The sequence below is a fragment of the Pelobates fuscus genome, chromosome 1 (assembly GCF_036172605.1).
Source record: "Pelobates fuscus isolate aPelFus1 chromosome 1, aPelFus1.pri, whole genome shotgun sequence".
NCBI lineage: Eukaryota > Metazoa > Chordata > Amphibia > Anura > Pelobatidae > Pelobates > Pelobates fuscus.
This window is the reverse complement of record NC_086317.1, coordinates 207492641-207505209: the sequence shown is the minus strand read 5'-3', so window position 1 is coordinate 207505209 and position 12569 is coordinate 207492641.

The window sequence follows — 12569 nt, the reverse complement described above, 5'->3', positions numbered from 1 at the left end:
AAAATATTTGAAACCAACAAGCAAATTACAAAAAATAAAATGAAAATGTAGCGTGGATGATGCAGGGTAAACTCCCCACATTGGATGTGAATGCTACACAGCTATATCTGAAAGCAGTGGAACTTCCCTTAGCAAACACTTATGGGAGAACGTTCTGTGACGCAGTCACCATGGACAGCAATAGAATGCCGCAAATGACTGTTCCACTTTAGATCTGGCAAGGGAATTTTATGGCAAGACAGGAGGCTTCATATTTGCTTATCTTTCTTCACTGAAACCTCCAGCAGCAAATAAACAGTTAACAAAAGATAAATAAAAATCAACCAATCAGAGAGCATGACAGTAGTATGTATTGTGATCAGGATCCTCCCAACTCCTCTTTCTTTGCTGCTTGCCTCCCCAGGTGAGTTTATTCTAATTATAGTCTCCTACATTTTGACTTTTAGTCATATATGATCTATTTGTGTTCTTATATTTTATTATATTATATTATATTTGTTTTTCCTTATACACCTTCAACTAACTACCTATAAGTACTTGTTAAATTATTATCCAGACACTTTTACTGTTTGGCAGTTATACTGCTCCCCTATCCTCTGCTGTGCTCTGGCACTCTACATATTGTGCCTGTTCCCCCCCCCCCCCCCCCCCCCCCGGAGCTCTACTGCCGCCGTGCTAGTCAGCAGCGGCATTTTTTACACTCATTCCAGGCTTAACCCCTGCAGCTATCACATTAGGCTGTCAGAAGTCCAACCAGCCCATGTGTACGCTTCATTTTGTGAGGCGAAGGCTTTTCCCGCCCTTTATTGTTTGCGGCGGCCATCTTACGCTCGTGCTGCACTTTCCTGCCTTTTTGCTATTTGTAAAGTGCAGAATACTACAGGACGGTTGCAAGCTACACACCTTTGGAACTTTGCTCTGTAATGGCCTGAATAGCACTCCATACCCCTTACCAACAAACATAGAAATACTGTACTCTTCTATCTTTAAGGCACTGAGGTAGTGCAATTTTTCTCGGTGGTCCATGTGAGGTGAACTACTATGTTGGTTTGCCATAAGACCCAGGACTACTACCGGACTGAGATCTACAGCCATCCCGATAAAGTTCCTCAACGAAAGGCCTCCATTAAGCTACAACCAGTGATCCAAGACAGGCCGGAATTACAATTAAAGAATTGCTAAGGTGAATATTTCTTTCCATCCCCTGGAGAAAGGTGCTTGTTCTGAACGGACTCCCCGAAACGGTGGAGGTCACTGGTCTTTCTTTGTGTACTGCCGACCAGTGGTGGTGGTGTTCCGTTCAGACTGCGCTCGCATGACAATACAACAGGCTGCAAGCTCCAGCTAGCATATCCACTGCTGAGAAGAAAACTGAAATCCGGGTGTGAGCATGTTTTACTGTGCAGTGTTTCGAGGCACCAGGCCTGCAATACCTGAAATGTCTTTATAGAATTGGGCCGAACATCTATGGACGCGGGGGGGAGGGGGGGAGGGGAGTGGAGTGGGGGGATGCGGAGTCTCCCTGTGTTTCAGTTGGGGAGCTCGGCAGTCTCTGCGGAGCCTGATGGGGACTAAGTCGGATGCCCACCAAGATAGGTAATTGTGGTAGCAGCTAGACACAGGAGCCCCGAAAGGGGCTACCTGGCTTTGGGGCTGAGTTACCAAACTTTTTGTTCATATTTTTCTTTAATACGTTCAAGTTCTTGTTTTATGTTCTGACTACTGTCAGGTTAAAATTAATACGTGTTGAACACCCTAGCACCGGGTGATGACAAATGTTGTGTATATACCTAAACGATCTGCCTGTGCGGAGTGGGCCCTGGCGACACACAAGAGCGGCAGGGCATATCTGTGCTCCCCATAGGCGCTAAGGAGACCTACTCGGCACAGCCGAATCCCACAAAGGTTAGCCGGAGGGCGACCAACTCTAGTCCCTTAGAGACTAGTTTCCCCTTATGCTAATATTCATTCTTTCTTGCTCTTTTCTTCCTTCCTACTTTTATGCCCTTTCCCTCCCCCTTGATGAGAACATCACTATATTTCATGTGTATTTTTGGGAAGAAATGTTTGGGGTATCTGTTGTATTGCTTAACCTACACAACTGAATATGCGATTGGTCTCCCATAATGTTAAGGGGCTGAAAGCTTCACTTAAAAGACATGCTCTGTACAGAGAGATTAAGACACTAAAAGGGGACATTATTTGCCTCCAAGAAACACATTTTAGAAAGAATTACCCTTATCACTTCCAGGTTACTCAATTCCCACACCAATATCATGCCACCTCTAACACCAGTTTTAAAGGGGTATCCATACTGAGACAGAGAGAATGTAGATGGATCTACAAACTTAAGACACTTCAACCCCAGGGACTCAATGAGGGATTTTCTTTTGCCCCATTTATATACTAGATCCAATACATCGGTATGTGTCTCCTGTCGTGACCACCCCTGTATTTACCTGGATCATATAATATTAATTTACTTCTCTTTATTTTATATTCTTGGACTGATTATGACAATTCCCGCTATTCTTCAAACTTACTTTATCTGGATTTGAAAACCAATGCCTGCTCCTTGTCGAGCGATCAGGTAAGTTTTTATTTCATATACATTTCCATGTATTCTTAGTGCTATATATTTTCTTTATTGCCAAACGAACACTATACAATTCTGTGGCTGTCCACCACATATGAAATTGATTTATTATTTAATTCATACAGGTGACCCCTGTATTTTTAATTTGTTTGAGCCTTACAATTGGGTGACCCCCTGTTTATATATATCTAGACTCCCTAAACAGGAATATATTTTGTGGGTGTACCCCACTGCATCAATTTGACTGTTCAATCCACTTTATTACACCAATATTTGTGGGTGATCCCCACCTATGCTATACAAGTGATGTGGATGACCCCACTTTCCTTAACCCCTTGAGGACCGATGACGGTTCAGGACCGTCATCGGAAACATCCCCTTGAGGACCGATGACGGCCCTGAACCGTCATAATAGTCTTGGGGAACTTACCTGATCGCCGTCGTTCCACTGGCGGCGATCAGTGTTTCTTCCAGTCTGGGGGGACTGCCTGTCTGCCCAGACAGATTAGGACCCCGCGGCCACTTGGTCGCTTGATCACATGGCCGCAATAGGTGCCTGTGTATCTGCCTGCAAGGGGACTGTCTGTGCTGACAGGCAGTCTCCCTGCAAGTGGAAAATCAGAAATAAAGTAAAAAAAAATCAGTGTAAAAATAAATAAATATATATATATTATATAAATGTATTATGTCTATTTATAATATGTATATCTATCATATATATATAATGTCATACTAAGTGTATTTTTTATATTTATATATACATATATTAATATATAAATACACTTATATTTATACACACGTATATATGTAATATATATATATAATAACTATATATATACATTATTATAAGATATAAATAGTATGTAAATAAAAATAAATGTAAAAATAATTTTTATCAATTAAAAAAAATTATATATGTATTTTGATATTAATATATATATATATATTTATATAAAAATACACTTAGAATGAAATGATATATATATCTATGTATAAATAAATAAATAAAAATAATCCGAAATATACATATGTCCATATACATAATTATATAAATAATTTAATAAATATACATGTAGACTTCAAATATATAAATATGTATATATATTTAAATTCTACGTGCATATTTATGTAATATTTTAATTTTTTGTCGTCTGGGGCAGCCGCAGCTTTCTGGATCCGGAATGCAGAAAGTACTGTCACTGGTTCTGTGCTGCCTTTGATACCCATTGTGGTAAGTAGCCTCTGTATATGAGGCAACAGGTCTTCCCCGCCGATGCGTTCAGGGATGCCTCTGAGGCGGACATTCCTCCTCCTATGTCTTGCTTCCAGTGTCGTAACCAGGGCCGGCCTTAGGCATTTGGGCGCCCTGTGCAAAAAATCTTCACAGCGTCCCCCCTCCCCCACTCCTTACCCCTTCCCACACACCCTGTCACACACACACACACACACACACAGGCAGACAGCCACACACACACACAGGCAGACAGCCACACACAAACACACAGGCAGACAGCCAAACACACAGAGGCAAACAGTCAAACACACAGACAAACAGTCAAACACACACAGACAAACAGTCAAACACACACTGTCAGACAGCCACACACACACTGTCAGACAGCCACACACACACTGTCAGACAGCCACACACACACAGTCACACACAGACAGACACACACACACACACACTGGCAGACAGTCACACACACACACACACACGCAGACAGTCACACACACACACGCAGACAGTCACACACACACACACGCAGACAGTCACACACACACACGCGTAGACAGTCACACACACACGCGCAGACAGTCACACACACACGCGCATACAGTCTCACACACACACACACACACACACACAAACATAGGCAAACAGTCACACACACACAGGCAGACAGCCACACACACACACAGTCAGACAAACACACTCACAGACACACACTAACAGACAGACACACACTAACAGACACACACACACTAACATACACAGACACACACTAACATACACAGACACACACTAACATACACACACACACACACACACACACTAACAGACACACACACTCACCCACATTAACACATTTTTTTTTAAAATTTATTTAGACACCCCCCCCAGCCTCCTTACCTTTGGGAATGCTGGGGGGGGTCTCTTCCTCCCTGGTGGTCCAGTGGCTGCTGGGCTGGGCGGGCAGCGCTGGCGGGCGGCTGGCGAGGGAGCACTTCCTCTGAGCTGTTTGCTCAGCTCCCTCGCGCGCCGCAGAGTGAGGCTGGGAGACGGAATATGACGTCATATTCCGGCTCCCAGCCTCACTCTGCGGCGCGCGAGGGAGCTGAGCATACAGCTCAGAGGAAGTGCTCCCTCGCCAGCCGCACGCCAGCGCCGCCCGACCGCCCAGCAGCCATTTGCCTTGGGCATTTGGGGGCGGCTTTTTTTGCCGCCCCCTGGAAAATGCCGCCCAAGGCAAATGCCTTGTTAGCATTGCGGCTAACAGACATGCCATGTGAGCTATGCGGCCGCAGGGCGCCCCCTGCACCATGGCGCCCTGTGCGGCCGTACAGCTCGCACACCCCTAAGGCCGGCCCTGGTCGTAACGGTCCGGTTCAACTTTTGGACCTGTTATTAGACTTCCTTCGTTTGGGCTTGAGCGGTCTGCTGGGTCTGCTCCCTGTCGCCTACTTTGGCTTCCAGTGCTGTGACCCCCATCTCCTTTCGGTTTTCTCTGAGGTCCCTTTCGGTTTTCTCCCTCATCTCAGTCAGGAGGTCTCTGATGTCCCTCTTTGTCACTGGGGATGAGTCCTCTTCTGACTCCGAGTCTCATTAGTGGGCCTCCGCTGCCGGTGAGGTAAGGCTCTCCCTGTCATCATAGGAGCTCACTGAGGCCTCCTCCTTGCTGTGCGCCCCCGGAGCCATTTTGGTCTGAGCCCACAGTGCAGGCCTTTCAAATGAAAGCCGAATGTCAGCTAATTTAGACGTATCTGGCAGGTGTAATTTTTTTATTTTTTCGCCCCATTTGGTCTCTGGAGGGGGGGGGGGGGGTAGTGTGGTTTTGGTCTCTAGTAGGGAGCTGAATCGCTCTTTTGGGCCGGGTTTGTCCCGGGTTGGAACAGAGCTCAACATGCACACGTCTGGTCCGGTAGCTGGTCGGCCACGCCCCCGTACATAGTTATTTTAATACATTTATTATAGAATTACTGACCCTACAATCTCCGCTGAGCTTCGTGCTTAGCTCTACTCCGCTATAGCGGATTCTATTCCTAAGGCTATAGCAGCCTATCGTGAGCAACCTTTAAGTGTCTCACAAACTCCTGCTCATGCAGATTCTGATTCAGACAATTCTCATATGTCAGATCATGAGGAAGCCCTGCGCAAGCGCCCTTGGAAAGGGGACAGCGTGTTAGCGGGCAAAGGTAAAGCACCAGCTAAATCTGTCAAGTTATCTTTAGCACCACCTGTGTTACAAAATTTAGACCCTCTAGAGCAGTGGTGCCCAACTTTTTTTTAGTTGAGTACCCCCTGGCCGCCCATTTCCATAAATTGTACCCCTCATATTAGCAAAATATAATTGCTATTATTTCAAACGTATACATTTTTTTCTGCCTAAGCCTTCTCCTGCTCCCCTTCTGCCCAAGGCTCCCCCTGCTCATTTTTTGCCCCAGACTCTACTTGTTTCTCCTCTGCACCCGACTCGACCTGCTCCTCTTCTCCCCAGGCTCCCTCTGCTTCTCTTCTGCTCCAAGCTCCCCTTGATCCTCCTCTGCTCCTGGCTCCCTCTCTGCTCCAAGCTCCATCTCTGCTCCAGGTTCCCCTTGCTTCTCCTCTGGACCAGGTTCCCCCTGCTCCAAGATCCCCCTGCATCTTTTCTGCACCAGGCTCCCCCTGCTCATCTTCTGCCCCAAGGCTCTCCCTCCTTCCCCTCTGCACCAGGGTCCACCTGCCCCTCTTCTACCCCAGGCTCTCCCTCCTTCCCCTCTGCACCAGGGTCCACCTGCCCCTCTTCTACCCCAGGCTCCCCCGTTTTCTGCTCTGCACTAGGCTCCCCCTTCTCTTTTGCTCCCTGCTCCCTCTGCTTCTCCTTTGCTCCAAACTCCCCCTGTTCATCCTCTGCTCCAGACTCCCTCTTTGCTCCAGGCTACAACTTTGCTACAGGGACCCTTGCTTCTCCTCTGCACCAGGCCCCTCCTACTTCTCTTCTGCACCAGGCTCCCCCTCTCATCTTCTGCTTCTCCTCTTCTCCAAGCTCTCCTTGTTTCCCCTCTGCTCCTGGCTCCCTCTCTGCTCCAGGCTCCCTCTCTGCTCCAGGCTCCCTCTGCTTCTTCTCTGCTCCAGGCTCCCTCTGCTTCTCCTCTGCTCCAGGCTCCCACTCTGCTCCAGGCTCCCACTCTGCTCCAGGCTCCCACTCTGCTCCAGGGTCCCCTTGCTTCTCCTCTGCACAAGGCCCCTCCTGCTTCTCCTCTGCCCCAGGCTCCCCCTGCTTCTCCTTCTCATCTTCTGCCCCAGGCTCCCCCTGCTCATCCTCTGCCCCAGGCTCCCACTGTTTCTCCTCTGCACACGGCCCCCCCTGCTCATCTTCTACCCCAGGCTCCCCTGTTTCTCCTCTGCACCACGCACCCCCTTCTCCTCTTCTACCCCAGGACTAGCCTGCTCCTCTTCTGCTCCAGGCTCCACCTGCTTCTCCTCTGCTCCAAGCTCCCTCTGTTCCTCCTCTTCTCAATGCTCCCTCTCTGCTCCAGGCTCCCTCTCTTCCCCAGGGTCCGCTTGCTTCTCCTCTGTACCAAGCTCCCCTTGTTTTTCCTCTGCCCAGGCTCTCCCTGCTTCTCCTCTGCTCCAAGCTCCATCTATTACTCCTCTGCTCCAGACTCCCACTCTGCTCCAGGCTCCCCTTGCTTCTCCTCTGCACCAGGCCCCTCCTGCTTCTCTTCTCCACCAAGGTCCCTATGCTTCTCATCTGCCCCAGGCTCCCACTGCTCATCTTCTACCCCAGGCTCCCCTGTTTCTCCTCTGCACCATGCTCCCCCTTCTCCTCTTCTACCCCAGGACTAGCCTGCTCCTCCTGCTCCAGGCTCCACCTGCTTCGCCTCTGCTCCAAGCTCCCTCTGTTACTCCTCTGCTCCAGACTCCCACTCTGCTCCAGGCTCCCCTTGCTTCTCCTCTGCACCAGGCCCCTCCTGCTTCTCTTCTCCACCAAGGTCCCTATGCTTCTCATCTGCCCCAGGCTCCCCCTGCTCCTCTTCTTCCCCAGGCTCCCACTGCTCCTCTTCTTCTACAGGCTCCCCGCTCTTTGCCCAGTACTCTTCTGCCATAGGATCCTCCTGCTCCTCCTCTGCAACAAGCTCCCTCTCTGCTCCATGGTTCCCTTGCTCCTCTTCTGCACCAGGCACCCTCTGCTTCTACTCTGCTCCATGCTCCTCCTCTGCCCCAGGGTCCCACTGCTCATTTTCTGTACCAAGTTCCCCCTGTTTCTCATATGTCCTAGGCTCAACCTGTTCCTCCTCTTCCCCAGGCTCCACCTGCTCCATCTCTGCCCCAGGCTCTCCCTTCTCCTCCTCTGCCATAGGGTCCCCCTGCTCACTTTCTGTACCAAGCTCCTCTTGTTTTTCCTCTGCCCAGGCTCTCCCCGCTTCTTCTCTGCCCCAGACTTTCCCTGCTTCTCCTCTGCTCCAAGCTCCATCTGTTCCTCCTCTGCTCCAGGCTCTCCTTGCTTGCCCTCTGCACCAGGCCCCTCCTGCTTCTTATCTCCACCAGGTTCCCCCTGCTCCTCCTCTGCCTCAGGCTCCCCCTGTTCCTCTTCTGCCCCAGCCCCCCCTGCTCCTCTTCTTCTCCAGACTCCCCCTGCTCCTCTTCTTCCACAGGCTCCCCTTGCTCCTCTTCTGCCCCAGGCTCCCCCTGCTCCTCCTCTGCCTCAGACTCCCCATGTTCCTCTTCTGCCCCAGCCCCCCTGCTCCTCTTCTTCTCCAGACTCCCCCTGCTCCTTTTCTTCCACAGGCTCCCCTTGCTCCTATTCTGCCCCAGGCTACCCCTGCTCCTCCCCCACTACTCTTCTGTAACAGGATCCCCCTGCTCCTCCTCTGCACCAAGCTCCCTCTCTGCTCCATGGTTCCCTTACTCCTCCTCTGCACCATTCAACCCCCTGCTTCACCTCTGCACCAGGCACCCCCTGCTTCTGCTCTGCTCCAGGCTCCTCATCTGCCCCATGCTCCCCCTGCTCCATCTCTGCCCCAGGCTCTCCCTTCTCCTCCTCTGCCATAGGGTCCCCCTGCTCACTTTCTGTACCAAGCTCCTCTTGTTTTTCCTCTGCCCAGGCTCTCCCCGCTTCTTCTCTGCCCCAGACTTTCCCTGCTTCTCCTCTGCTCCAAGCTCCATCTGTTCCTCCTCTGCTCCAGGCTCTCCTTGCTTGCCCTCTGCACCAGGCCCCTCCTGCTTCTTATCTCCACCAGGTTCCCCCTGCTCCTCCTCTGCCTCAGGCTCCCCCTGTTCCTCTTCTGCCCCAGCCCCCCCTGCTCCTCTTCTTCTCCAGACTCCCCCTGCTCCTCTTCTTCCACAGGCTCCCCTTGCTCCTCTTATGCCCCAGGCTCCCCCTGCTCCTCCTCTGCCTCAGACTCCCCATGTTCCTCTTCTGCCCCAGCCCCCCTGCTCCTCTTCTTCTCCAGACTCCCCCTGCTCCTTTTCTTCCACAGGCTCCCCTTGCTCCTATTCTGCCCCAGGCTACCCCTGCTCCTCCCCCACTACTCTTCTGTAACAGGATCCCCCTGCTCCTCCTCTGCACCAAGCTCCCTCTCTGCTCCATGGTTCCCTTACTCCTCCTCTGCACCATTCAACCCCCTGCTTCACCTCTGCACCAGGCACCCCCTGCTTCTGCTCTGCTCCAGGCTCCTCATCTGCCCCATGCTCCCCCTGCTCCATCTCTGCCCCAGGCTCTCCCTACTCCTTATCTGCCCTAGGGTCCACCTGATCATTTTCTGTACCAAGCTCCCCTTGTTTTTCCTCTGCCCAGGCTCCCCTGTTACTCGTCTGCCCCAGCTTCTTGGCCTGCTTCTCCATGCTCCCACAGATAGACATGCAGACATACACTGATACACCTGCAGATACAGAGATACAAACACTGACACACATACAGATAAAGACACTGACATGCATGCGGATGCAGAGACACATATACAAACAATGACATAGATACAGATACAGACACACAAAATCATACAAAGATACAGATACAAACACTAACACAAAAACAAACACTGATACCCATGCAGATGCAGGCATACAGATACAAACACTGACATACATACAGATGTATTGACATACAGATCCAAACAATGACACTCTCACAGATACACATAAAAACACACACACATGCAGATACATAGATACACAGATACAAACACTGACGCATACAAATACAGACACAGAGATACAAACAGGGACACAGATACAGATACAGACACATAGATACAAACACAGACACACATGCAGAAGCACAGACTCACAGTTGCACAGACACACTGATACAAACACTGACACAGATACAGACACACAGAAGCAAACACTGACAGATACAAACACAGACATGCATGCAGAAGCACAGACACGTTAATACAAACACTGACACAGATACAGACACACAGAAGCAAAGACTGATACACATACAGGTGCAGACAGATACACACATACAGATACACTGACTGACACACATACAGATGTACAGACAGATAAAGCTCCGGGGCCTGACGGTATCCACCCACGAGTACTTAAAGAGCTAAGTGGGGAAATAAGTGAACCTCTGTATTTCATTTTTCAAGATTCTTTTGTTTCAGGTATTGTACCGGAGGATTGGAGAAAGGCAGATTTTGTTCCTATGTTTTAAAAGGGTTCAGAATCCGTGCCTGGAAATTATAGACCTGTGAGCTTAACTTCTGTGACTGGGAAATTATTTGAACGGCTATTAAGGGATAATATTCAGGAATTCATTGGGAAGAACTGTGTTATTAGCAATAATCAGCATGGTTTTATGAAACATAGGTCATGTCAAACTAAACTAATTGCATTCTACGAAGAAGTAAGTAGAAATATAGATCAGGGTGTTGCAGTGGATGTGATCTACTTGGATTTTGGGAAGGCATTTGATACGGTTCCTCACAATAGGTTGTCTTCAAACTAAAAGAAATTGGTCTAGATGAATATTCTTGTTCTTGGGTAGAACATTGGCTTAGAAATAGAGTATAACGAGTTGTCATAAATGGTAAATTTTCAAGCTGGACAAAAGTGGTAAGTGGTGTCCCTCAGGGTTCTGTTTTGGGACCGCTTCTATTTAACATATTTATAAATGATCTTGAAATGGGCATTGAAAGCCATGTATCAGTGTTTGCAGATGACACAAAACTTTGTAAAGTAGGGGGGCGGGGCCGAACCGCCGAGCTGGACGGTCGCACACGAGTTTAGCTCCTGCTACACATCCTCGATTATATAACCAAAACATGAAAAAATACCTAATAATAAACCACCAGCACGGGTGTTCAAAGCCACAGAGACACCGGATCCAGGGAGAGGCTGGCTATTGGTGCTACAGTCCCCTGGAAGCGAGGCCCTCGACGATCGAGTGGGGGCCTATGCCGGCGGTGAGAGGGACGGACGGCCGCTGCCCCTCTATCCTGCCTAATGGTGCCGAAATGGAAGCGGAGACCCGGGCGGATTCGGCCCTGTTCCCCCCCCTATGGACCGGTGGGGGTGATCCCGGTCCTCACCCAAAGGCTATGCATCCAGGGCCCAAAGATGGTGACACACTGCCCGAGCGCCTGACCGCCCCACCCAAGATGGCGGATTCCGTGTGTGCCCAGACCAGCGGAGGTAACTACTCCATAAGGGAGATCAGACCGACCAGCCAGGCCTCCAAAACCGAATACAGGGGGCAGGAAGAACATAGGCCCAGCATGCCAAGCACCACAGCCCCGCGAGCAACCTCCTACCCGCCCTCCCCACGAACTATACCTCGGATAGGCAACGGCGGAGGCCTACCCGGATCCATAATGGCTGCTGCACTGGCGCATACCGAACACCACTCACCCAAGTCAGCGACTGTCGGTCATACCACCAAACGAGGTACTCCCGCGACGGGGCTGACCACATACCCGCCCTACACGCAGCATAGAGCACAGCGGCCAGGACGAGGATCCCACAGGGCCCCCCAGCACTCAGACGCTCCGATCAGCTCCCAAGCGTCCTCCCTAATGGTCACTCATAGTCGGACATCCAAAGGGGGCACGCCTGGCTGGCTGGGGAGACAGCCGATGGGTCACCTACCAGAAGCACGAAGACACCCCTGGAGCGGCACTACCCGACCACCGACGGACACCGGCACCTGGTCACAACTTCATAGTAGAACGGGCATCGGATAAGCGCAGACCTGCGACCACAAACAAGACCTCGGGAACATTATTCATCCTAAGAACTCTGAATCAGCCAGGGTGATTTACCTACTACTCGTGGACTGTCATTTCTTTCCAGCGTGTTTAGCATCTAATCTTTCTGATATGATATATCGCTTAGCGTAAATACATGCTTACAATCACCTAACTCTTTAATGTACTAGTACCCAGAACGACCTATCACTTAACACTCTATGTATGCTCTCATGCACAAGTCATGCTCCCCGCATATGTTTCTTCTGTATCTGTCTCTCCATGACATGTGTAATATGCTACCATCTTAAACTCAAACGTGATCCTGCTCTACTGTTTGTACCTAGCATGTTTTATTACTATAAAAAAAAATGTGTGCATTTCCTCTAAATGCTGCTTGAATGTTAACAAATCTGTGTGCTCAAACTGTCTGATTATGCTGTTGTGGCATTATTAGCACGCTCATGTTATTTTTTCTGCACAGCAAAAACAAAGAATTAAAAAAAAAAAAAGAAAAAGCAATATATATATATATATATATATATAAATCATCTGGGGTGGCAAGACATAG